The sequence below is a fragment of the Engystomops pustulosus genome, chromosome 4 (genome assembly GCF_040894005.1).
Source record: "Engystomops pustulosus chromosome 4, aEngPut4.maternal, whole genome shotgun sequence".
NCBI lineage: Eukaryota > Metazoa > Chordata > Amphibia > Anura > Leptodactylidae > Engystomops > Engystomops pustulosus.
The window spans coordinates 92285755-92310913 of NC_092414.1; the positions used below are offsets into that span (position 1 = coordinate 92285755).

A 25159-nucleotide genomic window follows, 5' to 3' on the forward strand; every position below is an offset into this window, starting at 1 on the left:
AAGCCTGACAGCAGCAGGTGGTCCCTGGCAACCTGGGAACCCAAACGTAATCCACCCCAAACATGGATCAAACAAAACTGACCAAAGCCAAAATCATGGTTATGATAATCAAGGCCCAGGAGGAATATATTAGTGTCTGGAGAACCACCATAGAATCATCCCAAAAGCTGACCATCTATCAGATTCCACAGAGAGACTACAGACTGACCCTGTACCTGGAGAAGCTAACGGACAACAGAGTCAGATTCTGAGCCATTGTAGATTGAATAACCAGAACCTGGTCATGGAGTCTGGGCGGCACAGACAGACATATGTGCCCAGGGTGACCAGACTGTACCAAAAGATGCAGGACCAGGAGTCCATTCTCATCCAGGATGAGGTCCACTTCCTGCTACACTGCCCCAACTACTCATCAGTCAGGGACACTCACTTTAGGAGACTCTCAGATCTCCTCCTAGGTTTCAACTCCATGGAGGAGGGAAAGAAAATCTCTATCCTGCTGGAGGAAGAGAAGACCATAATGGCCATAGCGTCACAATGGGGCAGATTTATCAAGCTGTCTGAATTTCAGAATATTTCTAGTTGCCCATGGCAACCAATCACAGCTCAGCTTTCATTTTACCAGTGCTCATGAATATTTTAAAGGGGAACTTTGATTGGTTGCCATGGGCAACTAGAAATATTCTGAAATTCAGACAGCTTGATAAATCTGCCCCAATGTGTCACTGCCTGCCGTAGGATGTGTGAGAGATGTGTGATATACCATGGAATGATATAATCCTCCATAGCCCTGCACCCCATGCCCTCCCATCACCCTGCACCCTATCTCCAACAATCCCCTAATTTCCAAATGCTTTGATACTGCTAATTTTATTTGGTGCTGCCAATAAAGCTTCTTTAATTTGATTTGCAAACAATTGTTCTAAGCTATAACAAAATAGAATGGGTTTAAATTTTCTTTTTGTTAATTTCTATATCTGTATCTCTGTCTATCTATTTCTCCATCTATCTAAAGCAAAAAATAGGTAGCACTCCACATTTGAAAAAAGTAATGTGAAGGTTCATTTACCCATATAGCAACATTTTGGTTGAGCAATATAACTTTTCTCAAGCAAAACATATTTCTCAACTGAAACGTTGCTATATGGATGAATAAACCTTTTAATTTTTACCATTTTGAAAGTTGGAGTGCAGCCTATTTTTTGTCTAATTACGAGTAGACCTTTTGAATCATGTCTTGGCATAGCACCCACCATTCCTAATGCTGTGCTGTTTTTTTCCAAATTTTGTATCAATCTATCTATATCTTTCTATCTTTATCCATCTATCTATATAACTATATCTATCTACCTATCGTTATGTATCTATAATATTTCCTCACATATTACTTCACATATTACCTTATATATAAGCTGTGTTAAAATTATTGCCTATAGTAACCAATCAGAGCTCATATTAATGACCCATGGCAAAAAAGAAGCTGTTCTGTTATTGGTTGCCTACTGCCACAGCAGCAGCAGACAATGGCTCCTGTAGATGGTGATTAATCAGTGTATTATGGAAAACTTGTGTGTGGGGAAGGGGATTTCAGCTCAAAACCTTGTCTTTGACATTGCTTGAATCACAGAGAGAGGTTGTGCAAAATTTGGTGATTGTAAAAGCAACGGTGCAGATTCCATTATCGGACATACATATACACACACATATTGTAACATCCGTAACTGAGCCACACCCTGCTCCTTGCATTTCTGTCCTGCCCAGCAAGGGTTACTAGCCTGATGCACAGTTTCCCCAGTGTGTTGCTGGAGGCGTGTCCGGGATCGGGCTTATATACCTGCCTATTCCCATCATAGCTGGCTGGTTATTCTTCAAGATTTACCTGTGTATCTAGTGCTCTTGCCATCTTGTTTGGTGTTATATGTTTTGTATCCGATTCTGTCACTTTGCAGCCATCTTGATTTTGACCCAGTTTGTTTGTCTCCGCTTGTCTGCCTTGATCTTGACCTTACCTGTATATATCTGCTTGATCTTGACCTGACCTGAATATAACCCGACTGTTTTCCTGTATCTGTTGTTTGTCCCTCAGTATTGTTTACCTCCTAGTGTTACCCCACTTTCCTGTCTCAGTCCTGTGTTTGCATTCTGTGCACTAGTGTGAATACTGGTCTATTCCTGTATTCCAGTTACCTGTCCGCTCCACCATCCAGCAGCTGCCAGACGAAGTAGGTTTTCCTGTCATCTTGTGGGGTCGCTCAGGGACCGTCAGTTAGGTTCCTGATAAGTGGGTTCGCCCTTATCATGGCAGTTCATCTGCTTTAGGCAAGGCTTTAGCCCTCAGGGATGCAGGGTGAGTTCGCCACCACCTACCTAGTCTGACAGCTAGCGCCAAGCCTGGTTGTGGTTGCGCGGTTGCTGGACTGGTACTGACACATATACACATACATTCAGCTTTAACCCCTTCACGCTCCGTGGCGGATATATCCGCCACGGAGCGCAGTGACTTAGCACTCAGTGGTGGATATATCCGCCCCGACGCATATGCCGGCTCGGCTCTGGATCAGAGCCAAACCGGCATCGGGAAACACGGGGTGCCGGCTGTAACTAATAGCCGGCACCCCAGTGTAACACCCGTGATCGGAGTTGTCTCCGATCGCGGGTGCTTAACCCGTTAAATGCCGCGGTCAGCGCGACCGCGGCATCTAACATGCATCTGGGGGGTCTTTCCCCCACGATCGGCCCCCCTGAACCGTTTTCGGGGGGCGCCGATCGTTGCTATAGCAACTCTGGGGTCCGATCTGGACCCCAGAGTTACTTGCAAGAATTGCCGGTAAGATGGCGTCTGTGACGTCATCTTACTGGCACAGTGCCAGCCTATGCAAGTGTATAGGCTGACACTGATAATACTCTGCAATACATCAGTATTGCAGAATATTATCATGAACAAGCAATCAGATGATTGTTTGTTCATATCCCATGGTATAAAAGGGAAAAAGTAAAAAAAAAGGTTATTCAATAAAAAAATAAAGTCATAAATAACTAAAAATGCCCCAAACCCCCAAAACATATAAAGAGACATATAACTAAAAAAAAAGTCTAAATCATAACACAAACCCCACATATATAGTATCACTGCGTCCGTAACAACCCGTAGAATAAAAGTTAATCATTATTGAACCCCCACGATAAACGCCGTAAAAAAAAACTGTTATAAACCCTCCAAAAATTATGATTTTTACCTTTTCAATCCCACAAAAAATGCTATAAAATGCAATCAAAAAACCATATGTACTCAGACATGATACTGGTGCAAAGTACAACATGTCCTGCAAAAAACAAGCCATCAACCAGCTCCGTAGCCAAAAAAGTAACAATGTTATGCCACTTGGAATACGGCAATACATAAATGATAGATTTTTCCCCACATAAGAAAATATATTCATGTCTGGTATCCCCGTAATCGTATAAACCCATAGAATAAAGATAACAGGATTATTAGTCTATACGGTGAACACCAAATAAAAAAAAAGTTAAAAATCCAGTACAGAATTGATGCTTTTCTACTCCTACCCTCAAAAAAAGTTCCTAAATTTTCAACAATAGGTGATACCAACCCCAAAATGGTAACAATGGAAAAAGCATCTCATCCCGCAAAAAAAATGCCGTCACATGGCCCCAATAACGAAAAAGCAAAAATTTTATAGCCTTCAAAAGGGGCCAATGAGGAAACTAAAATCCTGGCAGCTGCAGCGCCATCCTTCCCTTCTGCACCAAGCTGTGCGCCAATAAAACAAGTCACAGCCACATGTGGGGGGTTCTTTGTACTCAGGAGAAATTGCAGAACAAATTGTATGGTGGGTTTTCTCTTTTTATATTTTGGAAATGTGTAAATTTTAGTGCTAAATGAACGTATAAGGGAACAATATGACCATTCTAAATTTCACCTCCATTTTGATTCAATTACTATGAAGATCTCAAGGGGTTAACAATCTTCGTAAAAGCTGTTTCTGATAGCTTGAGGGGTGCAGATTTGAAAATGGGTTTATTATATAGGGGGTTTTGATGCTAAATATGTAAAATTTCATTCAAAACTGTATTTATCCCCAAAATAGTCGATTCTGAAAATACAGAAAAGCGATATTCTATTTGTAAGCCGCGTGACATCAAAATAAATTATCCAGACATTTCAGAAATTATGAAAATGTAAAGTAGACATATGGGAAATGTTATTCAGCAACTTATTTAGGTGGTAAATCTATCTGCCTGAAAACGCAATGATTTAGAATTTCGAAAATGGCAAATTTTTCAAAAAATTTATCATATTTTCTTTTTTTTGTAAATAAACGCAAAACTTATCTGCCAAAATTTACCACTAAAATGAAGTACAACATGTGGGGAAAAAACTATCTCAGAATCGTTTTGATAAGTAACAGTGTTCAAAAGTTATAACCATATAAAGCGAAGCAAGTCAGAATCCAAAAAATCGGGCTGAGCCTTAAGCTACAAAATGGCTGCGTCCTTAAGGGGTTAAATATTAGCCTGTAGTTTTGTTTCCTTTTGGTTCAAAAGTGATAAACAGGGAGCTAGCAATGAAATACTTTTTGCAACTGTGTAATTACTTTGTGTATCACTTATCCATTACAACTGAGAAGCACTTATACTGTGACTTCTGAGCAGACATGAAGAGTATGTCACTTGCTTCTCTCCAGTGCTTGCAACTGGCATGCAGAGATAAAGGAATATATGAAACCAGCAATAGCATTCTTTCCAGCTCATCTGTTTAGCACTTAGTAAGTGTTAAATTGAGTTACATTTGCTTATAAAGAACTTTTTTGGCTTGATACTAATACTGTAATTAAAAGAGACCTGTTATAATGACAATTAATTTCAAGAAGGTTTTCTAATCTGAACTATGTAAAGGGTCCGCAGGGTTCCATTTATGGAAATAAGGTGTCCCAATGTTGAGGTCCCATTGGTCACCCATAATGTAATACTAAGATGACACTTAATGAATTGAATGTCATGCTGCTGATATAGTGTGACATGTTAAAGGGGTGAGGGAGTGATGACTATGTTGTTTATTTGTTTATTTACATTTGTGCCAAAATTGGGTAGTAACATCAGAGTTTGAAGAACCCAGACCCTATTGTCCTCAGGTTATGATGTTAAGAGCACTGAATTATTATTCATAGATGATGTCATAGATGTCAGCAGTAATATATATGATTTTAAACATTCAAGTAACCATTAACTGATAATCTAAACAGCTAAAGCAAAACCATGTGAAATGTTTTTCAAAAAAGTTGGATTTCTTTCTTAGTTTGAGCAATTGTAATGATTTGTTTAACATTCCCATACAAAAAGTGTCAATGGGACATTTTACGGTTTTAATGTTACTATTGCCAGAAAATATTTTTGAGAGTGTATTGGTTGTTGCAGAATGACAGGTTCCCGGCTGCCATGGCAACCTAACATCGCCAATCCCTATGGCATTCAGGGTAGTGATTTGAACCAATATGGTAGCACCTATATTCTCCAGCCCCATAGGTTAGTGCTGGTACCAATTTTTGTCTGGTAGTGCTAGGTGTCTACTTTAAGAATATTATACACTATACAGAAGACACCTGTAATCTCCATACAACCTTATTAATACTTTTCTATGATGAAACAGGTATAGAAGAGCTTTAAATAGTGGTGAAATGTTGTTTTCTCATTTTCCAAACCTGTTGCAAAATAATTAAAAATTGTTGAACATATTTCACATAAAATAAGACATTTTCATCTTAAGGACAATACAACCCAGAAAGTACATCTGTTAAATAAGATGTATCAGTGACTTACTAAGCGATGTGACTGGAATAGTGAATACCATGGAATGTTTTATATATGATTTATATTTTCTTAGTAGTTAGTACTTAGTAGTAAGATCATTTAATATTACATGTACTACAAAAAGTTTCTAATACAGTAATATTTAGACAATTATTTAAATGATATTTCATATTGTTTAGTAAATATTTATTCTTTGCTAATTAGGGTACTTTGTATATTAATTATTCAATAAAGTTAAGAATATAATTTTAGGTCTCATATAATAATTTTCATAGTTCTTCTATGGTTGATTATCTTTTGGTTGGGTTGCCTGTGTCAGTTGGAAAAATTTCCTTTCTTTCCTTATCCTTCAGTTACGTTGTCAATGGCTTATTGCGGGGTACTAGAGCTCTAATGCTAGAGCTTATTTTTTTTGCTGTGATGCATAAATGTATGTAAATGTAAGCCAATAACAGGCTTCTACACGTCACACATCATGTCTACAGGTGTTTACAATTTCAACAAAAAACTTTATTAAGTCACAACCCCTTTAAAGACTTGAAGATCACTTGTACAAAACACAATTTATGACAAAATGATCATAAAAATTAGTTTATTGTACTCCAATGACCTGCAAAGTCAACAGAGCCATAGGGGATGTGTGAAATGTAAGTCTTGTGACATTAATACATGGCCATGGGTGCAGTTTCCATCAACTAAATTTGACAAGTTTTCTAAAGGTAACTCCCTTTTCTTACTGCTGGCAGAAGGGCATTGACTGATGAATTTTAAACTTTAGAAGGAAGAGGGCTTCAATTAATATATTGACAAATATCTTGATAATATTTCGAAAAAACGGTGAGAAGTATCCCTGTGTGGCTCATGATCGATTATTGTGACCATGTGACTGATCTTTTAGTGTTGTGTTTGATATAATATATATCATAAAGAATTGATGCTGTTTTGAGAGCATAAGTGTTCAGTACATTGATGTTCTCTTATCAAACAGCCTGGTTAGTTCTAGCTGAGCACAGCATTGCGAGCTCAGGCTGAAATTGGAGTTTTAAACTTGGGTTATTAAAATGATATCAGATAGGTGATTTACAGTATATTTGCAGAAAGGTTACAAAATGACATTTACTCACTTAGTTTGCATGCTTACACTGCACTTACACATTGAAAGTGCCATCATGCCATTTTCTTCACCTAAAAGTGTTTTTAGCAATAGCGATGTTTAGTGCCTGCTGTGAATATGTGCCCTTAATAGTGGTTTAGCTGAGGAATAAAAGTCATCAATAATTTATATTGAAGTAGAATATCCCATTCAGATACTAGCTTTAGTCTTGTAATTAGGAATCAATGGAAGTATTGATGTGTACCTCAATCATTGGGATACAAAATCATGTTAAGCTTTCTCTGATGTGTAGCTTCCAACACAGTATCTATTCAACAGCAAATTGAAACCATTGAGCAGCTCATAATCTTTCCTTACTGCAGACTGGAAATCAGTTTGTATCTTGATGTGCATTTTGCAGACTTGTGCATTTCAATCATTTCATGAAAGAAGTCATATTTTTAGAGAAAACACCCATATGACCTTTTCACCTTTATAGCTCTTACCATTGAATTTTATTGATTCATCATAATGATTAAAGGGATTTTTATGAGTTGTCCTGCCACTCTCCCTAAAACCACATCCCAGTTTCATAGCACATGTGTTTATTCCATTTTTGAAAATGTCATTTACCTGTTCCTAATGTGCCATAACAGGCTGCTTATTTTCTTCATTTTTTTACATGTAGAGTATAAAGTGCAAACTACATGTAGTGAGCTGCATCCTCCATTCCTCCTTCTCTCAGCTCTTACAGAAGCTTCCCAGAGAATAAAAAATACCTGCTCCATCACCATGTACTTCACCAGATCTTCTATAGCTGCTCTCCAGGGAAGCCAAATAAATAGAGGTCACTGTGCTAGGGATAAAATGATATCAATAACCTTGCAGTGTATAGAGATGCATCTGCAATGTTAGGAGACAGTAGAGACTATGATAAATAATATATATATAACTCTCATTCACAAAGCTCTTCATAATACTGCACCCCTACCTCTCCTCTATCATCTCGGTCTATCATCCAACCAATGATCTTCGATCTGCTAGTGATATTAGATTCTTCTCTTCCTTAACTGAACTTCCCCCACACATGTCCAGGACTTCTCCAGAGCGACACCAATTCTCTGGAATGCCCTACCCCGGTCTATCAGACTCATACCCAACCCAAATGCTTCAAACGTTCTCTTAAAACTAATTTATTTAGGCAGGCCTATAACACTTGCTGACTGCATACAACTATAACTCTTTATTAACCCATACTGGGTACTCCCCCTGTCTGTTATCTGGTAAATACTTCTCTGCAGTCTTCCTGACTATGGACTTTGTATATAAATGGCGGCTGATGGCTAATTCAAGCAGCATTTTTTATTTATTACATTTTTTTATTCCATCCCCTTATGAAAATGGCTTGACCATCATACCAGCTCTTTGACCCCTTTTGTCACCCCTCATCCTCAAAGACTGTAAGCTCTTGCAAGTAGGGCCCTCACTCCTATTGTTTCCCATGACTGTTGTTACTATGTAAAGTTTTATTTTATTTGTTTGTTTCCCAGAATCTTTAAAGCGCAACCACATTTAATGGGGCTAAATAAAGATTATTATTATTATTATTATTATTATTATTATTATTATTAACCGCTTTCCTGGTTATATATAAAACAAACATTTCAGTGAAAAGAACATCCAATGTTCTCCTGCCTTCTCATGTGTAGTCCCTGTTGCAGTGTTACAAGAATAGAAAATCATATATAGGTGGTCCCCGATATAAGGACACCTGACTTACAGACGACCTGTAGTTATAGACGGACCTCTCTGCCCACTGTGACCTCTGGTGAAGCTCTCTGGATGCTTTACTCTAGTCCCAGGCTGCACTGATGAGCTCTGAGGTATCTGTAATGATAATTGATAATCCTTGTTTCCATGTAAGCAGAAAATCTCAAAAATTCAATTATCACTGGGACAAAAAAAAATTTGTCTGGCATTACAATTATAAAATATAAAGTTCCGACTTACATACAAATTCAACTTAAGTACAAACCTACAGAAGCTATCTTGTACGTAACCCGGGGACTGCCTGTACTGGCCCCCATATACAGAATAGCAGTGACCAGGGTGGGTGGCAGCACTGCAAAAGATAGAGCGGGTCCTATTCCTGCCATTTTGTGGCACAGCCTCCTTGATCTCTATGGAGTTGGAAGGGATGAGGAGCATCCTCCCATCCTTACCTGCCTGTGTGCTATGGTGTAGATTAAGGCCTGGTGAAGCACATGGTTATGTATATGGAGCCTAAGAATCTAATAGGTAGTGTATATATCTAAAGGATATGCTGGGTACTCTTCATAATGTGTAATCTAGAAAATTTTCAAAATTATCAGAATAGTATAAAATAAATATATTCAATATTTAACATGCTATAGCATCCAGCTGAAAAACTGTAACAGTATTGAAAAGGAAATTATATGTTTAAGCTGCTTTACTGGATTCCTGAAAACTTTACTGTAGCTTGGATGTCTCATGGGATGTATATTTTCTAGTTGAAATGTTTTTTTTAAAACAAATTATTTTTTAAACTAAAATTTTTAAAACCAGTATTGCAATGACAAAGTCACTAAAGGTAAACTAAATAAAATATCACACCTTTGGTAAGCACGGCCAAAAGTTTGTTTTATTAAATTTGGAAATATGTCAAAACGGCAATAGATCAACTAAACAACTGCAATAAAACCTCTTTTAGCTGTGTTATTATTCCTGCCACTGAAAAGAATGCATTTCAGTATGGCCTTAACACATACCCAAACGTGTTTTATATCCTTTGTTTTCCTAAGCTACAGATGGCTTAATTCAAGGCAGAGAAGAAGCTCTATAATGAGCTTTAGTATGTCGTTGCTCGTAAAGTGCTGTTTTCAAATTTTGTGGGCAGATAGCAATTTAGGTAAGAATAAAATAAATGTTCTTGATACGGAGGAATTGGGAAAAATAAAACCTGTTCATATGAATAACAAGTAAAAGGGGAAGGTAATAATTTTCAAAAGTCTCTCAGAATATGTTTAATTAGATTTTAATGCGAGCTGACAATATCATCTGCTGACTTCTCTTTCTAACCAATTGACTAGACGTAAGTCAAGTTTCTTACCTCTATAGTTGCACCGCATAATATATTGTATGATTATTGATTATGCAAAACATATTCTTACCCAGGAGACAACCAGAGGGATTAAGGAAACAGTCTAAAAGGAAAACTGTCTTTCTTGCTCAAAGAAGTCAATGAATTAAGAGATTTCCGTTTCAGTAATCATGAGATAGCACTGTGAATAGTTGCTATGGGCAACAAATACTTTTTTCTTTTAATGGAATGCCCAGATCAAGGAACCACATGCAAATTTATAGAATTAAGACTATAAAGTATATATGAATCATGTCTTAATACCATATTACTATTATCATAATCATTAAAAACTATTTGCAAATGTGGGTACATTTGACTAACTTAGTTTGTGTTTAGAAATATAATTAGACCATATGCAGACAAATGACTTGAAAGGCTGCAAAACCACAAAAATGAAATAACATGTTGTAAGGATTACATAAACAATATTGTCTTGAAAAAACATTCATCTCTTGATAAACACATCTGAACATGAAATGTAAGAAAGGGTGCATTTGTAAAGTAGATTAGCCGGCCAGAAATTTTGAATCCCCCCACAATGCCATCCTTACACCAAATGAATGTAATGGGGCATGGGGAGCATCAGAGAAGGGATTTTATGGCCTTGTACATTTATTGTAGTTGACTTATTGTTCCTTGTGCAGAATAAAGAGCAATTCCACATCAGGCAGTAAATGGTGTAGGATTCATCCATAGCCTCTTATATCTGGTGCTGCATTCAGAATATAAAGAATTAAACCCAGTGTTTAGTAAATTCTCCCAATAGACTTAAAGTGCACCATATATCAACGTGTCTCTTGCTAAATGCTAAGTTTGACATACAAAAGGACTTTCTAGTCTAACTTTGCTTCCCATATTAGTCGACTTATTTAAGCCAGCAAAAAGTGCCACACCACTATTAGGGGACTTGTCATAAAGGTAAAACTGCCTAATGACCTTTCATAAATGTGTCCCAAGGCATTTTAGACAGTTTCTCTTGGCAAAGACATATTTGTACTTCAAATTGAAACCCGGCAGTAACTGCTGGCCTGTTAATTGAGGGGGGTCCAGGGAAGAAGCAGAGGAGAGGGGAGTTCCTCGGACAGCCCCATCATTAATGTGTCGGACTGCTGTAAGCTGACAGCGCTATGTACTATAGAGTTTGCTACCTGTATCGGAAGGTTATGGTATAGCTAGCAGTTTAACACTACTACATCTGGGGTAGCTGCTTACTTTAGTTACTTTACTTACTTTAAGCAACTCCTATCGGGCTTTTACAGGGTGACAGGTCCTCTTTAAGGGTGACGATAACTGTTGGTGGCAAAACCTGATTTTGTTGGGTCCATAGCTTGCTATCTATCATTCCTTTGTGTCGGTTTAACAAGGAATGGTAATATCTGCAGGTTCCCATGACCTTAGGCATCCTTTAAATAAAGATGACCTCAATGTACAGTAAATATGTTATATGGAAGACCCTTAGTGCCTAGAACAGAGTTACTTTGCGTTCAGGCTCACAGTGCAGGACAGCATCTAATGAAACCATTTCCCCTGCAGCACCGCTGTAGGGAAAATGAGTATAATCTGGAGTAAGCCAGCTGTTAGATTTTCATGATTTTACACTGTCAATTTTACCAGTAAGCAAAGTATTTCCAGTTTTTCTTAGATTTCATGCTTCAGACTTTATTTTTTAAGCTAATACGCTTTTATATGTAATTGAGTTGGACACTACAAAATGAAACATCTTTGCTTTTGGAACCTGAGAAAACCCTGGGCAATACTTTTACATTTTTAATATGACTTTAAATATTTCAAAACCGGTTGACAAATATCTAAATAAAGCTTCTCAAAGACAGTTATATAATTTATTAATTTTGGACCAAAAATGTGTAAATAAAATGTAAATAAAAATCCACAGTCTCAATGTCCATGTCATTACACTTGGATTTTACACAATAGACCTATTTAAAGGGAACCTACCACCATGATTCTACCTATAAAGGTAGAACGGGTGGTAGGTGGATGTAAGGGACGTGAGGATAGCTCTTTTTAGAGCTAATCCTCACGTCCCCGCTAACTTTTGGTAAACTTTATTCCCCTAATATGTAACTTTTGTTATGCGGCTACTGAGAAGCTGCGCGCCGCACACAACAGGGTAGGAGGAGTAACGTGGCTACTGGGGCGTGGAGTAGCTGCGCCGTGTAGCCTCGTGCCCGGCTACTCCACGCCCCAGTAGGCGCATAACAAAATTTACATATTAGGGGAATACAGTTTACCAAAAGTTAGCGAGGACGTGAGGATTAGCTCTAAAAAGAGCTATCCTCACGTCCCTTACATCCACCTACCACCCGTTCTACCTTTATAGGTAGAATCGTGGTGGTAGGTTCCCTTTAAACGCATTCACTTTCACTAACTGTACTTCATCTTGCAAGGAGATATATATATATATATATATATATATATATATATATATATATATTTATTTATATTAGATAAAGTGAATACTTGAAAAATAAAAACAAAAAATAAAAACTTTAAGCCAATAGCATTTCTGTGAAATCAACCTGTGAATCTACACCAACTGTGAATCAGTTTCTCCTGCAGGCAATAAGCAAGACTAGCCAAATAAAGGAGTGATTCTGTAGGTGGTGACCATAGACCATTTCCCTGTTCTCATCCATTTTGGCGCTTGTTTTAGTCACTTTTGCTTTTACAGCATGAAAAGCTGTTTCACAGATAGGGCAGTGCATCCAAGATGGCACATCATGATGAGCTGTGGCAAAAAGGTTAGTTTTGTCTGTCAGCCCAATGTCGAGAGCATGGAACAGATGCCAAGAGACAGGCATTACACCAGGAGACATGGAGGGGGGTGTAGAAGGGCAACAACTTAGCGGGACCAATTTTTCCTTCCTTTTTGCAAAGAGCAACAGAAGGAGCTATGACACATGTGGTATTTTAGTGTTCCCTTTATTTTTTGAGCAGTTTACAGTATATAGAAAGCTAGTTATGGACCATGACATACAGATATGTACAATATTCAAAAAATATTGGGTAGGGGAATTAGTTTGGACAGTCTTGCACTTAGTTTAGGATAATAATCTGGAGGAGTAAAACTTTTTGTCAATCCCATTTTTCCAAGAAAACTGTCAGCAAATTGTACTATATAACTTTTTAAACACAATCCCATTGCTTTTTTTATATATATATATTTTTTTTAAATCCAGGAAAGCTTTTACTGTTCATACAAAGAATTAAAAGTTTTTCAAACTCAGTGTAATTTAGACATAATGGAAAATGTAATTTTATTTGTAATATTTGATGGAACTCAGAGATTCCTCTGAATAAGGCTTATACATTCTAATTTTTATTATACAAAAATCTCCCAGTTGGATTGTTAATCAAATTGAACTTAGAAAAAATAATGGTGTCATTTTAATAGAATGTGAACCACAGCATGACAAATAATAACAATAAAAACATATATGGAAGACAGATTTTTACATAAAAGCTTCTCGAGAGCAATGCTAATATGAACATTATCAACAGCATCCCCATTGATCAATTATCAGAGAACAAGAAAGGAATTTCCAGTTGCCAATTATTCCAAACAGTGTGGCTGTCACTGTGGATTATTAGGACTTTTCTTACATTATATCAATTCAAAGAACTACTATTGCCATCAGCTAGAATTTTAAAGAACAAGAAAATTATGATAGTCATATAGAAGAAAAGATTAAAGCAGTTTCCTTGACACCCTTGTGATCTACAAGATGCTTATTCAGTCAAACAAATCTTACAGCATTAATTAATGTGAATGCAGGCCTGCCACACTTTAGATTTTATTTCTACTTTTAATTTACAGACTCAGTCATGTATTCTTTAGCGACATATTGCCTCGGGTTAGTTAGATTCCCTCGGTCCATTGGTAGCTAGCTTTGCATATCGGCAGATAAAGTTAGTTTGTTATGATAACTTTCCTTCTGTATATGCAAACACATGTAACATTGTATGAAGTAATAAAGATTCATTGCTCTACGTAAAGAGATGTCCTTAAATGTTTCTGAATGTGGAAGATGATGCAGTACAAAATTCATGTTTTTGCTATTTAAACCCCTCCAGACATTTTCTTCATGACATACTATAACTGAATCGCTTCAGGAAGGATACAAAATTGCTTTGATTACATTATGGAGCAAACATCCACCACTAGCACCCACAATCAGCACCAGGTGTTAACCATTTAAATTCATGCTGCCAACTTGGATTTGATTGTTGCCCCAGGCAAGGTATTTGGGGGAGATATCAGTAGCAAAATCTTCATATTCTACATTACAGTAGTATTGTAGTAGGAGTGACCCTGGGATGTGGGTTTAAAATATTAAATAAATTCCAAAACTTTGAAGTTTACTCCCCCTAGACCTGATACAAAAATAAATAATTTAATATCATGTAAGGTGATAGAGTGCCCAAAAAGACAACAAAACTTAACCTAGTCCTGCAAAAATGACACCTTACATGAAAGTATGAAACATTCTTTAGCCTAAGATAAATTAGGCTTAAATTTTTTAAAATGCATTTGAAACATATTAAACCCTATATACTTTTCGTAGCTCTGTAATTGTATCGACCCAAAGAATAAAGGAGGTGTGTCATTTGGAGCAGGAATGAATGCCATAGAAACAAAGCCCACTGTAATGTCCGTGCCTGAACATCGCTCTATCCGCAGTTGGCGGAATAGAGGCGTTTATTTGTGTGTGAACTGTGGCTTAATTCTTGTGTTTGGATTAACTGAGCCCCACCCGGCTCCTTGCATTTCTGTCCTGCCCAGCAAGGGTTACTAGCCTGATGGACAGTTCCCCCAGTGTGCTGCTGGAGGCGTGTCCGGGATCGGCTTTATATACCTGCCCATTTACATCTTACCGTGCTGGTTATTTTGAGTCTGACCTGTGTATACTTGCTTGATCTTGATCTTGACCTGACCTGTGTATATCCCGCCTGTACCTGTATCCTTCAGGCTTGCTGGTTTATTTGAATCTTGTCTTCCCAAAGTATCTAGTTCAGTTTTACCTGTCTCCGTTTGTCAGCCTGTATCTGTACCTGACCTGTATATAACCCGTTTGATTTTTACCTGACTTGTGTATATCCCGCCTGTATCTGTATCTGACCTGTTATTATCTGCCTGAAGACTTGTATATATCTATTGTTTTGTCCCTGTCTCAGTCCTGTGTTTGTATTCTGTGTACCAGTGTGATCACTGGTCTATTCCTGCATTCCGGTTACCTGTTCAGTCTTGTGTTGGTTTCTGTGCGCCAGTGTGAACACTGGTCTATACATGTATTTCCGTTACCTGTCCGCTCTACCATCCAGCAGCTGCCAGACGAAGTAAGTGTCCCCTGTCCTGTTGTAGGGTCACTCAGGGACCGTCAGTTAGGTTCCTGATAGTGGGTTCGCCCTTATCAGGGCGGTTTATCTGCTTTAGGCAGGGCTTTAGCCCCAAGGGATGTCACAGGGTGAGTTCGCCACCACTTACGTAGTCTGACAGCTAGCGCCAAGCCTGGTTGTGGTTGCGCGTTTGCTGGACAGGTGCTGACACCCACAAAAGAATGTTAACAATGTGATTTTTTTTGTCAATTTCAAGGCATTTGGAATTTTTTGCTAGCTTCACAGTACACAGTATGAAATATTGAATACCTACACTAGGAAGTAAAATTTTTGATGCAGCAAAGAAGCTCTTAGACAAATAAGTAAATTTAGTAAATTTTGATTTTGGGAAGGTGGGGTAGTAAAAAATGGAAAACAAAAAAGGGTCAGGTTGTTTATATCTTAATATATCTTAATATCTTGCCATCTGAGCCAATCAGTGGTAACCTCTACAACAACAGTACATAGCTGCAGAGGTCAGTCAGTAACATGCCATGGACATAGATGCTCTCAGTGGTGACCTAAATGGAATATCCTGTGACAATGGTCAACAGGGTGCTGGAGGAGATGGTACTAGGTTTCAGCACTGGGATACTTGAAAAATGTATTTAACATAATATAATTTTAACACTTGTAGAAACCATACAAGCCCTTTTACAGATAAATAATGTTTTCATTAATTTTTACTAAGTTGCCTGCATTTATGTCTTTGTTAACTTCTTTAACTTTCTCAGAAAATATCTTTATTGGATTGAGAAATCAGAAGTTCAGCTCTTGAGTCGTTAATTTATATGATTACATTCCATGTACAGCATATGTTAGAAAAATATGTAAAGACCTGGTAATAAAATATTAAATTAATAACAGGTCTCCTAGAATACATTTACATGTTCAGATTTTCATGCAGTTTCTGTAGCCAAAACCATGTGTGGATTGCAGTTTACTGAAAAACATATAAAAGGTACATGCTACATCTTTCTATCCACACTTCTTTTGGCTACAAAAACTAAAAAAATATTCTTTTATAGGTCAAGTATTTCATCATTTTATTTTATTTACTTTTGTAATATTACTTGAAATTGATATTTTCTAGAATTGCTTTCCATTTCTGGTTAGTTTTAAGCTCCAGTGTGCATAAAGCCAAATCCAAACCCCACATTTTTTTTAAATATGCTTACATACATCTGTGATGATGATTTTAGCTGCTCGCTCTGGGCTCCAGGCGTGACTTACCAGTCTTTTATCTCTCTAACTGAAGCTACATATCATCTTTCTGCTGGAATATTAGCTTTTCATTAGTGAAAACAAACTTAGCACCAATAACAGCAGATAACTTTCAGTAAAGCCCAATCCTCTTTGTAAGGAAACACACTAGGGAATGCAAATGTGCTCCACTAATGAGATCAAGAACTATACTGACAAAAAGAATGTTATTACATTTATTTATCACATTTATGTATTTACAATATGTGTTTTATCAATTGAGATTAATTTCCAAAAAAATTGGGTTTAAAGGTTTAGCACAAAGACTGTTTTTGTTAATTTACTTTCTAAATGCTAAATTATGCAATTTTCTAATTAGTCTTCATTAAATATTTCCTTACAACTGAACCGTGGGTACAGAAAGTTTTCAGACCCCTTTAAATTTTTCACTCTTTGTTTCATTGCAGCCAATTGGTAAGATCAAAAGAGTTCTCTTTCTTGCTCATTAATATACACTCTGCACCTGCTCTTGACAGAAAAAAATAGAAATGTAATTATTTTTGCTAACTTATTAAACAAGAAAAACTCAACTGTCACATGGTCAAAGTATTCAGACCATTTGCAGTGACACTCATATATAACTCACATGCTGTCTATTTCCTTTCGATCCTTCTTGAGATGGTTCTACTCCTTCATTGAAGTCCAGCTGTATTTAATAAAAGTGATTGGACTTTATCGGGAAAAGCACACACCTGTACATATAATACCTCAGTGCTCACATTGAATGTCAGAGCACATGGGAATCATGAGGTCTAAGGAACTGCCCAAAGAGCTTAGAGACAGAATTGTGGCAAGGCACAGATCTGGTCAAGGTTAATAAAGAATTTCTGCAGCACTCAAGGTTTTTAAGAGCACAATGGCATCCATAATCCTTAAATGTAAGAAGTTTGGGATTACTACAACTCATCCGCGAACTGTTCGTCCAGCCAAACCAAGCAATCGTGGGAGAAGAGTATTAGTGAGAGATGTAAAGAATAACCCCAAGATCACTGTGTTGACCTCCATAGATGTAGTAAGGAGATATTTAGAAACAATGTCACCAAAGAAGATGAAGAGTTATGTTCAAATAATGAAGAAATATTATTCTGTCTGAATGAGAACACTTAAAAAATAGTTTATTCAGTATAAATATTAAAAAATGGGCTATACTCCAGCCATATAAATATCAAAATCAGGCTATCAGCGTTGTCACAACTAATTATGTGAGTGACACTGCTGAACCAAATTGGTCTTATGCGTTTCAAAAAATATCTTGTTTGCACGAGACACTCAAAAGCACCAAAACCATGCAGATGGCTCTCAGATATGATGTACCAGGCACGAGGGCAACTACACCTATTTCATAGTTTGTTTCCTCACAGTTTTTCCACCTATACAATATATTTAGGAAAATACTATGAGAGCCAATATCTTGTGGGCATCAGGGTAGTACTCGTGTTAAATCTCCCATAATTCCACATCTGATAACATCACATCTGATAACAACTCGACCTAACACATTCCAGGTGTTCCGAACATCTCTTAACTTAGCGGGAGACACACGCAAACACCTGGAAAGTGAAGAATAGTGTTATTTCAATGTGTTTTTACAAGCAAAACATCAGTAAACATCTGGAATATTTTATTATGTAATAAAAATACTGTTCTTCACTTAATTTAATGCTGGATCTCGAGCCGGCGAGATACTTGTCCGAATAACGAGCCGGTCCGAGTATACTTGCTCATCTCTAGTGTCCATTCAATCTGTTGGTACACTGGGCTGGTCCACAAGCGTTGGTGGTTGAATGATCTGCTCGTTTAATCAGTGGCAGCAAACTGGAGCAGGATATAGAGATTTTTTATTTCATGGAAACTTACATAAATAGGACAGTTGAGTAATGCTTTTTCTATAGTAGAGTCAGTTATACAGTCATACAGTAGAGCCAGTTGTATAGATACAGTGGAGTCAGTTGTACATTCATACAGTAGTGTCAGTTATTGAATACTGTATGTGAATACCTAAATTAAGAAAGGGGCTAAATGCTTCTATATTAACATCAATTAATGATGAACAATGAATGTACATGATGTTGTACATGATGGACTTTGTCATTTCTCAAACTATAAAAGATGTACTTGTTATGGTAAATATACATTATATGTACAGATATGTAAACTATATACCTGTTATGATTATAATCTGTCATCTTTTTTTTCTAAGTAGTGCATAAATAATATATTTGCTTTTAAGCCTTTTATAAGACTTCCCTGTCATCTTTCTATAAATAGCACAAGATAGTAATTGAATTGTACACATTCAGTAAGCCATAACGAGGACTTTCTATGTTTCAATCAAGTCATGTGAGAACATTCCTCATAGAGATTAGATTATTTATTTCCAGTAAATACATTACATGAAGTAGATGACAGGAAAAAGACACACTTATACAAATTCCTGTCCTTTAATTCACCTGTCTGGTAAACAACTGGATTGAATTCATCACTGCAAAAGTCATAGATTATCAATTTACCCACACAAGGGCAAAAAGATAATGACAATAAAGTAGGCACATTCTATTGTTGTTGTTCTATAATTATACATGACTTTCCTTGTAAGCCAAACATTAGCAGAATGAATAATATATCTACTGAACAAAATGTGGAGATATACCATTCATAGCTGATACTGTATTTACTGGTGTTTGTATTTAGTGGATTCACTAAATTGTACCAGTGTCTACATGACTAGTTTTGTGTTCAGTTTTTTTTTCCTTTTTCGCCAATCAGGTTTTAAATGAGTTTTCTGGTTTTGATTTATATCCTAAGTAATTTTGGATAGGCATCTAACATTCTGGTTGATGAATTACTTAACCCCTTAAGGACATATCCCTTTTTTGGTTTTGCATTACTATTTTTTACTCCCCACTTTCAAAAATCCCTATTTATTGCTTTTCCTCTGTGTATAAAATTGCACTTCCTAATGATGGTATTTAACTTTCCATGCCGTATACTCAGAATCTGGAAAAAAAATTACAAATGCTGTGAAATTCATGAAAAAACACATATGCATCATTTTCTTTTGGGCTCTGTTTTTACAGCTTTCACTTTTGCTCACCAAGTGCCACTTCCTCTTCATCCTTTGGGTTCATAGAATCATGGAGATTCCATATTTATTTTGTTTAAATAGATTTTAAGAAATGAAAACCTGCTGTACAAAATATTTCTCCATTATCTGACGCTAATAACTTTTTCTACTGCAAAAGAACTGTTTAAGGCGTTATTTTTTTGTGGGATGAGCTGACGTTTTCATTCCTAACATTTTAAGGACCGTACAAACTTTTGACTTTTTTATTTAAATTTGTATGTGTCTTGTGAAATCACAAAACTGTGGAGATTTTGATTTTTTGTTACATGGTTCACCTTAAGGAATAATCGGTCTTATATTTTAAGGAATAGATTAGTTACTCGAGGCTGTCAAGGTGATTGATTATTGCTCTTGATGACATCATGGGAGGGAGGACGACGTTCCAATCCAAGATGGCAGTGTGCATTTTAGTGGTTAACACTTACAATCAGTCCTAGCGCTGACTGGGAGTGTTAGCAGGGGGTGTTTGCTGCATAATGCAGCAAATACATACCAAATGTAAAGTTTAGCCGGTGAGCCCTCTTAGTACATCCTTAATGGAACTTTGACTATTACTATTATTATTAAGTACAAAATTATATCTCTTTCAAGTGTTCGCTTGTCTTCAGGGAAGTTCAGGGAAGAATTTCAGGGGTTTCCTGAATCTTAAAATAGATCGCGGTTTTGACTGAACACTAGTCAGTTCATAAACTTATAAAAGACATGTATATAGAACTATAAAGTGAGGACTATATGAAACAGTGAGTAATAATAATGATTACAAAGTGATGCTGAATATGTTAGAGCTATAAATAAATGAATAATGAAGAGGTACTTTCAGTTTTACTGTTTTAGTAATTGGTTTCTTCATGAAACATTATATCTCGAGCATTTTTATCATTTTAGAGGTCATCTATTATCCTTTCTACAAATTTCTAACTACTGTGAATGAAAATAAGGGTTTTGCTATTCACCTTTTCAAAGCAGTTTGTCTTTACAAATTCCAGTAATGGCAGAACTGATAGAACTGTACCCCAAATTCCAGTGGTTAGATTAGAGTAAAAATGTACATTTATTGAAAGAATAAAAATAAGGAATGGTACAATGGCTCTATTTTTAAAGCCTTCACTGTGCTAATTATATGATGTAAGTACCGGCATCTATGACGATGTGAATACTCATCTTTCAGTCACCTGGAAATGCACAAGCATTTAAGTACACAACTGTCTTTAATCATGCAATTAATTTTGTATATAAATGTGAAGAACACAGAGAATGGTGTATTCACAAGCATGTATGGCCAGGCTGACATACACTGGCATGCTGGTTAGAAGGAGGGGTGACCACTCCTCTCTCAATAGAAAATAATGGTTCACATCCATTCTCACAGCCCAAGATAGAGCATGCTCTACTTTTTTTTCCAGCCGCAGCTCGGAATGGTGAGCACTCTTTGAATATGGGGACATATATCCAGACGATTACGTTGCCCCAACTGTTGTGTGAATGCACCCTTAGAGTTATTATTTAGCCATCTACTTATTTTGAAGTATTTTGTCCTAAATGCTAGACTGTCAAATTTATTTTCTGCTACTGCCTACCCAAGACAATGTGAAGTGATCCAGGCTCCCAGCATAATCATTTGGGGCTAACTGGAGCTACTTTCCTACTAAGAACTAACTGTGCTTTTCCTTGATTCTTTGGATCAGTATGATCGCCACCCCTTGATGTTTTTATGGCACAAGATGGCGGCATTGTGCAATATGAGGATAGCTTAGCGTGTGAGCTGAGCCCTGTCCGTGAAAGGTGCAAGGTGTTTGCTGCAGTATGCAAACACCCTTAGTCGGTGTTGGTATCAATCGCATTGCTGGAGGCATTTAAACCCTGGCGGTGGGTGGTTGCCACCATATTGGATTGTATCATCACTCCCTGTGAGGTCGTCGGGGTGTCTATTGGTTGCTATGGTCACACGAAGACCAGAGGCTGTCTCGTTTTTACCCAAAGTAAAAAATGTCACTTTTTTTTGCCAATTTATAAAATATAAAAAAATATGATAAAAAGTGATAAAAAGGCTGTAGAGTCCTTAACCCCTTCACTCTCCCCATCATATGGAATCAGTGAGCTATGAAGGATGTACGAGGTGGCCCTCTTCATACAGACATGGGGTTTGCTGCATTTGGCAGCAAACACCCATCGGCAACACCAACAGTTGGTGCTAGCACCGATCGCGAGTGTTAACCCCTTGATTGCAGCTGGCATTTAAATGGGTGTCGCCATATTTGTTGGGTGCCCCCTGATGTTATTGGGGAGTGGCGATCAGTTGCCATTACAGCCTTGGGTCATCAGATCCAAGGCTGCATGGTTTCTAAAAATTAATTACAATGAGGCAGTGGTAATGAATCCAATGTAAAAATACCATATACTGCAATACAGTAGTATTGCAATATATGGTAGTATTTACCTAGACCAAGAGAGTCTAAGAGGCAGTAAAATCTAATCTATCAAAATATAAAAACTACATATTGTAGTAAAAGAAAGTTATTAGCGCCAGAAGATGGCAAAATGATTTTTTTTTTTTTGTACAGGAGTATTACATTTTTTTAAATGTATGAAAACATTATAAAACCTGTACAAATTTGTTATGTAGACATGTTATTTGGGGCACACAGTGAAAGCCATAAAATCTAAGCCCACAAGGGTGCAAATTAGTTTTTTCACCATTTTCACTGTATTTGGAATTTTTTCCCCACATCCCAGTACAAGTCATGGAATATTAAATACCCATCATTATAAAGTGCAATTTGTTACGCATAAAAAACAAGTGCTCTTTTCATGGAAAAATTTTAAAAAATATAGATTTTTGAAAGTGAGGAATAAAAAAGGGAAATGCAAATATATTAAGGGGTTAACATATGGACTTAAATGGATATTTCTTAGATATGACATAATGGACAGGAAATATGTTTTATACTATGGGTCAGATGACTACAATATCCTATTAACTGATAGTTATGTTTTGGGTAGCTGGTATATTCCTTTTAAAGTATTGTAAAGTACTGAACTGTAAAGTCTTTTGCCATGAAGGAGGCCATGGACAACAAATATAAGAAGATTAACACAGTCATGGTGCCTGGATATATGAGAAAGTTTCCCTGGTTTATCAAGCTTGATATGTATGGTAATAGTAATGTATGGTAAGTAGCTGTAAAATGTAAAATGCAGAGGGTATAGATAATCCAAATACAAAGAGCCCAAATAAAGTGAGCCCTCTTATGCATATGAGCAGTACGAACAAACCCAATGATATATAATGTGTAATATATTACATTACCTTGGGTCACTGAAAGGAGGTGGAGGTTACACGGACTTCCTCAGGGGTGAATAGAACAGGGCACAGAGAACCCATATACAGGCGGTCCCCTACTTAAGGACACCCGACTTACAGACAACCCATAGTTACAGACGGACCCCTCTGGTCCTCTGGTGAAGCTCCCTGGATGCTTTACTATAGTCCCAGACTGCAATGATCAGCTGTAAGATGTCTGTAATGAAGCTTTATTGATAATTCTTGGTCCAATTACACAAAAAATTTTGAAACTCCAATTGTCACTGGGGCAAAAGAAAAAAAATTGTCTAGAACTTCCATTATAAAATATACAGTTTCGACTTACATACAAATTCAACTTAAGAACAAACCTCCAGACCCTATCTTGTATGTAACCCGGGGACTGCCTGTATACCTTAAAAAACTAAGTTCTGTCAATCAAATTATCTAAACTACAGTTAAAAATAGGGTTCATTGCATTCACATATAAGAATAAATGTTTTTTTTTCCAGTAAATTACTTTTTAAAATAACATTTAACTAACCCAAAGAATAACATAAGTAAAGCATCAAGCAAGAATAGAAGGGCTGATTTATTTGCGCGGCATTATATATCTGTATGTAATTAATCATCCATTTTCTATACTGAAATTTTTTTAAATTCTACAAAGAAATGCTGAAAACAGGTTTCTATCATAAATAACTTGATACATAAAGATCAATATGTGCCTGTGGCATGTGGGTAAAACATGTTGTAACAGCTTTGAACACCTAATTCTTAAGAGAAAACACTTAAACTAACTGAGATGTAGGTTAGTGCAAGAAATAAAATATTACCGTATATACTCGAGTATAAGCCGACCCGAGTATAAGCCGAGACCCCTAATTTTACCACAAAAAACTGGGAAAACCTATTGACTCGAGTATAAGCCGAGGGTGGGAAATGCATTGGTCACAGACCCCCCAGTATATAGCCAGCCTGCCCCCAGTAGTATACAGCCCAGCCTGCCCCCAGTAGTATACAGCCCAGCCTGCCCACAGTAGTATACAGCCCAGCCTGCCCCCAGTAGTATACAGCACAGCCTGCCCCCAGTAGTATACAGCACAGTCTGCCCCCAGTAGTATACAGCACAGCCTGCCCCCAGTAGTATACAGCACAGCCTGCCCCCAGTAGTATACAGCACAGCCTGCCCCCAGTAGTATACAGCACAGCCTGCCCCCAGTAGTATACAGCCCAGCCTGCCCACAGTAGTATACAGCCCAGCCTGCCCACAGTAGTATACAGCACAGCCTGCCCACAGTAGTATACAGCACAGCCTGCCCCCAGTAGTATACAGCACAGCCTGCCCCCAGTAGTATACAGCACAGCCTGCCCCCAGTAGTATACAGCACAGCCGTGCCCCCAGTAGTATACAGCACAGCCTGCCCCCAGTAGTATACAGCACAGCCTGCCCCCAGTAGTATACAGCCGTGCCCCCAGCAGAATAAAAAAATAAAGTTATATACTCACCGTGCGCCCCGATGCGCAGCACTGCTCCCCCGATGGCATCGCGGCTCCTCTTCTTGCTTCAGCTTGCTGGGCGCCGTCATGTTCTTCTCGCGGGCGGCGCCTAGTATGACGCGCCGCTGCTGACGTCATACTAGGCGCCCAGCACACTGAAGGAAGAAGAACAGCCGGGAAGCCAGAAGAGGAGCCGCGATGACATCGGGGGAGCAGCGCTGCACATCGGGGCCACCGGAGGGTGAGTATATAAGTTTATTATTTTTTTAGTCAATTTTAGTCAGTATTGACTCGTGTATAAGCCGAGGGGACGTTTTTCAGCACATTTTTTGTGCTGAAAAACTCGGCTTATACACGAGTATATACGGTATATAAAAAACAATAAGTAGCACTTTAAAGTCTTAAATCTTGCCATCACATTGCACATTGTACTAAAAATAATGCCTCAAAAAGGCATTGATGAAAGTCTCTGAAAAAGTTAGAAATATG

General features: G+C 37.5%; 1 protein-coding gene across 1 annotated transcript in view; it reads left to right on the top strand.

Annotated features, from left to right (window-relative positions):
- Nucleotides 1-25159, top strand: part of TRHDE (thyrotropin releasing hormone degrading enzyme) — a 452112-nt gene that overhangs the window by 103958 nt on the left and 322995 nt on the right. The gene's annotated exons all lie outside the window — the stretch shown is intronic.